We start from the raw sequence: 6025 nt of genomic DNA on the forward strand, positions 1-6025 counted from the left end.
GTTCATAGAAGGAGGCAATCCAGACAAAATGGTGGAATTAGGAGCACCAATCTCCAGAGAAAGGCTCATTGAATTCAACAAGTTTGTGAAATCGATCCCTCTTTACACAGGTTTCGATGATATATGGCATCTTGGTTGTTTGCAAGTTTTCTTTAGGTACAGCAAGGAGACAAAGGAGGATATCAGAACCTATTTTGGGAGGGCCAGACGTCTGACTTTTCCCAGAACATCACCTGATGCTGCTGTTTATTCAATCCACCTCCAAAGACCGGAAGAATGCAGCCACTACACCAACAAAATCAGCAAAGAAAAGCTCGCCGAATTTAATGATGTGGTTCGAAATTTGCCTGAAGGAATAACGTTTGCCAGAGCCTGCAAAGACTTCATGATAGGCCACTACTTCTGTGAGAGCAAGGAATCAATCCCTGAGATAGAAGACTTGTTCAATCATGCCAGAAGAGGTAAACCTGTTCGAACACTTCATAAAATAGAAGGTATAGGTCAGTTTCTTATCTCTTGTTCTATTAGAGGATAAATGTTTAAAAACGTGCTATGTGATTCTGGAGCTTGTCTTAACATGATGTCCAAGGCAATTGCTTTGAGAATTGTTATTAAACACCTGCGCAGGACTAGAGCAAAGATTAGCCTAGCTGATGATTCAAATGCAACACCTCAAGGAACAGCTCATGAAATTCCTTTGAGAATAGGAGATTGCATAGTGCCTGTCGACTTCTACATTGTCGAAACGAGAGATGCAACATATCCAGTGATTCTGGGATGGTCTTTTCTAGCAACTTCCGGAGCTATAATGGACTGGCCAAACCGGAGGATTTCATTTGCTAATATCGACAAAGATGTCTTCACAGAAGCTGTCCCATACAACAGCAAAGCAGGAAAACGTTCTGCAACAGAAGAGTTTGAAGAAGAACTTTGGAGTGACGAAGAACCTGCTAAGCAAAGCAAGGAGATGTCGAAAAAGACTTGTCTCAGGACAAGGTCTTCTTCATTGGAATAAGTCACGTCCAACACCAAAAGTCGAGCTAAACGACTTAAAACAAAAGCGTTTAATGGGAGGCAACCCATTTAGGTGTTGTTTTCTTTAGGATTTTTCTTTCTTTTTCTTTTGATCTTTTTATTTTTCTTAGTTTCAGGTGTTTCTTATAAAACAAAAAAAAAGCCAAAAAAATCAAAAAACCCAAAAAAACCAAAAAGAAGGATGGTACTTGACTGCTCGGCCCAGCAGGAACCAAGGAGAAGCAGGAAGAGGCCGCGAAATAAGCCCCCGCGGTCGCAGACGTTCTGATCGCGGGAAACGTAGCATCGACCGCGGTCGCGTGATTCTGACCGCGGCCAAGTACTTGTTTGCCGCGGTCGCGTGGCCACTGACCGCGGCACTTGGTCGTTGACATCAAAACCCGACCCCAAACCACCCACTTCACCCCATTCCACCTCACCAATCACCCTCCACCTCATTCATCACCTTCCACCACCTTCATCACCACCTAATCACCTTCCCAAATCCCTTCGAATGAATCCGGTTCATCTCCACCAGCAACCCGGATCCAGGTAAGTTCTCTTTGTCCTTACCAATTCGATTATCTATGCATTTTTCTCATCCAATCTCGACTTGTTTCACATGAGGACAGTGTGATTTAAGTCTGGGGGAGGATTTCATCCCTTTCTAACCACTTTTCTTTCATGAGTCTTGCATTATCTACACTTTTTGCATTTTCCTTAAAGTTTTTCAAAATCGGTTTTCAAAACAAAATACGTTTTAAAGGGAATGGTGAACATGAATCAATGATAGTTGACTGTGTGCTTTAGACTGTTCCTAGTGACATGCTCATTCATGATTTAGGACTAGACTAGGCGGTAGCTAAGCACATTTGAAACGAAGTACCCCAGAGGAATTTGAATGATTTCGATTTAGATGAAGGGATACACTAGCTCTGTTTTATTTGGACTTAATTTGGACTTAATTTTCTCATTGGAGCATTAGACCAGGGAAACGAATCATACATTCAGGACTCCTTTATCCTTTTACCACTCTCTGTTGATCCTGAATGGCTAGTTCATCTTTAACTAGTTCCCCACCTTAACCAATCCTCTTTCAAACCACATGCACTCTTGTTTTCTATTGTCTTATATGCAGATAAGTGCAAAAACGTTGGAGAGAAAGAGGAACGACGCAGTTTTCAGTCACTAAGGACAGAGACCTGCGATTTGCCGGAAAAGTTTCCGGAAGGATTCAACACAAGAGGAAGCTCAGTTTGCCTTAGAAAAATCTCAAATTTTGGTACAATCTCGTCCTCTAGTCTCTCCCTCTTTAAAAGGCATTTCCTTTCGAAAAAAAAAAAAAATCCAAAAATAAGAAAAGAAAGGAAATAAAAGCCTTAGAGAGTCTAGAGATTCGAATTTTTAAGTCCCAAGGCAACTGGAGTTTGATTTTATGGAGTTTTGGAGATTGTTTTCTGATTCCCGGAAAGAATCTAAGTCTAGGGGAACAGCTATTTACAACAAAGGAGGAAGGATTATGCAACAGCATTTGGCAAGAAGAAGTAACTGAAAACTGTGGTCATCAACAGGTCCTTATCTCTCTTGCGGTTTTGCATATTATCTTGCATCCTCCAGATCTTCAGGTAACCCGAAACACCTTAACTCCACCACTTAAACAGCCCTTTAATGTCAAACGCCATCTACCCTGGATGATGTCTTTAATGAGAACTCACTATTGAACTTAATGAATGTAGAGAGCTAGTTGACTGGAATCAAGATTTAGATTGTTTAAGTTTTGCATGACGGAAAAAGTGGACTAGTATCTCTTGTGCATTGGTGAGAATTTTCTAGACTAAGTTGTGGATTGATGCACTATCTTTGGTCCTAGTTTAGGAGTTCATGTCTATGAGATTTGTGCATTCCCTATTTTTGTTTTCACTTAACCAATTTAGGCTTTTGCTTTGTTTGAGACAAACAAAGGTTTAAGTCTGGGGGAGTTGATAACACCGTATTTTGACCACTTTTATGGATCGTTTTGAAATACTTTTTCTATGTTTTTAATTGCTTTTAAGTACTTTTATTACGTGTTTCTAGTATTTGTAGTTCCAAGACTCTTTTCAGTTAACTTAGGGAAAAGCTTAACAAAATGGATAGAAAACCAGATTTCAGCTCAGAGTCAAACCGTCAGAAGTTCACCCCTGATTGAAGGCCTTCTCACCGTATGATCCAGCTTAAATTTGGAGACCTTAAAGATGGAAGTATCAGCTTTCCAGCTTGGCAATCCAGCGGTTCAATCAAAAGATACGCGAAGAGCAAGATGTCCTGTAAACCAGCCGACAAGCAACTCCACCCGCGGCCAACAGACCATTTCCCTCGGTCAGAAGCATCCCGACCGCGGCAAACCACTCATTCCCCGCGGTCACAGCACTCTCGACCGCAGCAAGCCAACTCCAAGCCCAAAAGCCCATTTCTGAAGCCCACAATGATTCCCTCATTTGGAGAAACCCTAAGTGACGTCCAGAGCACTATAAATACATGTTTTAGGAACCCTAATCGAGGATCTATCAATAGACCACCGAATTTTTACTTCATACTTTTATTGTTTTTGCTTTAGCTTTTAGGGAGAGAGAGATTTGTTCTCTTGAACCCGTGTTCTTTCTTTTTCAATTTTGGTTTCTATTCTACTTATTAATACTATGTTTTTGATTTCGTTCATTATGTCTGAGTAGTTCTATTGTTGGGATTAAGGGATTTTTGATGGGGATTTATATGTTCGATGAGGATTCCATGAGCTTTTGAGCCGAATCTTAGAACTTTTTCTTCTGATTTCGTTTTTACTGCATGAGAGTAGCGTCATGAACTACAATCTGATCCATATGCTTGGTGACACAAAAGTGTTCATCCGGTGTCAGATCTAGTTTGGGAGAGCAAAACAAACATAGGAGTGGAAACCTACATATGGGTGATTTGTGAATGCTGACGAGTCTTAAACATAATGCATCTCTTCTCTTCAAGGGTCAGAGTGGAAACCTACTGGTCAGGGTTGAGAGAGATAGTTGTCTATGATCACGACAGTGACTCCAATTCGAAAAGTTTAAGCTAAGATCTTATCAAATTTACTCTCTAGCAATGTTTTGAATCGTTCGTACCCCTGAGAAATCTTCCCTGAACCCCAACGCCTTCTTTCCTATTGATTTACACCGTTTTTATTTCAAGCTTTAGTTCAATATTCTCATTCCTTTTTAGTTAGTTTTCATTTAAGCAATTAGAATATCCGTTTTTCTCATTTTTATTCATTTTCGTTAAGTATAGTTATTAGGTCATTTAATTCCCGTATTTTCTTTTAAGATTTCGTTTTTACATTTTAAACACACTACCAAACCCCCACAAAACCGTTTTGGTTCTAGACTTCCTTAATTTATACTTATTTCAAAGGCTTTTTGCAGGAAAAAATCCTCCTTCCCTGTGAATTCGATCCCTAAGTACTACAATCGATCAGCTGTGCACTTGCGGCTATTGATTTCATTTAGGGTAAAACTTGACAACCCACAAACACCACAACATCACTCGATTTCTTTGATTTAATGTCAATTCTGCTTGCTCATGGTTTTAATTGATCTCTTTATACTAGTATTAATATAACGTATCTTAATGTGTTAAAATCAGCATCCATATTCACTCTTTTTCCAAGAATCAATTCGTTTTGCAGAAAAATGGAACAAACCAGATCCCGAAGAAGCCGTCGCACTGGTGACAGCTCTGAGGACGTTCCCGATGATGCTACTCTAGGAGAGTACATGCTGAACCAGGCCAGACCGAGAAGAAGAAACTATGGGATGAGATTGCTCCAGCACTCAAGAGAAACACGAGCAACTCCTGAGCCACCACAGATTCAATACATTGGCAAGGAGATAAAACCGAGAGTGGACTATGTAAGACGTTTCAAGAAGCTTAACATCAAACCCACGCCTTGCGTTGATTGATAACACTTGAGATGCTTGGAATCTGAGAAGATGTAATCTGGTACATCGATGCACTTAAGCTGAGACCCTACATGGAGCTGAACCTTCCAACTTATCCTGAGCTAGTCTGCAAGTTCTTAGCAACTATTACACTCCACCACATGAAGAGGAGGAACCCCAGAGCATCAGATGGCATCTTGTCATTCTCTATCCGCGGACAGCCTTACTCGCTCACCATTTCTGAACTTTGTGAGGCTCTTAAGCTTCCATACACCGATGGCATTTACCTTGAAGATGAACCCGATTTTAACTTGTGGAGACAGATGGGTCATGGAGTCTATGATAGCAGGAGATCCAAGTCAGACCTTCTTACTCATCCAGCAGTGAGAGTTGTGCACAAACTCTTAGCACACACGATTTTCTCTAGAGTCAACATGGGATGTGTTTTGAAGACCGAGCTCATTACACTTCAAATGCCATTTATGGACGACCCACGACTTGCCTGCTTTGCCTGGATCATAGCACAGAACATGGTAAAAGTGAAGCATGATTTACATGGTTGCAAGGACGCTACTCCAGCTTACGGGAGTGCTATTACAGCGATACTACAGGCTGTAGGATTCGATTTCTCATGTGATGATCCACTCCCCGATGTCTGGTATGACCTACTTTATCTCTCTCGCGATCACACAATTTCTCGTGCTGCTTTTGATCCAGACAAATTTGGTTACAAGTATTGCACTGGCACTGAGGAACACCGAGTCAGCTTGCCTTCACCATCAGTCCCGAGATTGTGTAACGGAGGATGTCCGCGATGGACTCCGGAACCCGATGATTTTCTGCCATCTGTACCTTGTCTACCATTCACCATTGGCCAATACATAGTGACCAAGGCAAAACGCGATGCAGATGCGGCCCGTGCTCATTTTCAGCCATCTGTTTCGACCGGCCACACCTCATCATCTACATCATCGCACATACATTCTGATCTGGAGCGCAGAGTTGAGATACAGGGACGACACTTTGAGCGCGTTGTCACCTTCCTGCACGAGCAGCACCAGTTCGCA

Source organism: Eutrema salsugineum, unplaced genomic scaffold (assembly GCF_000478725.1).
Source record: "Eutrema salsugineum unplaced genomic scaffold, Eutsalg1_0 scaffold_4, whole genome shotgun sequence".
NCBI lineage: Eukaryota > Viridiplantae > Streptophyta > Magnoliopsida > Brassicales > Brassicaceae > Eutrema > Eutrema salsugineum.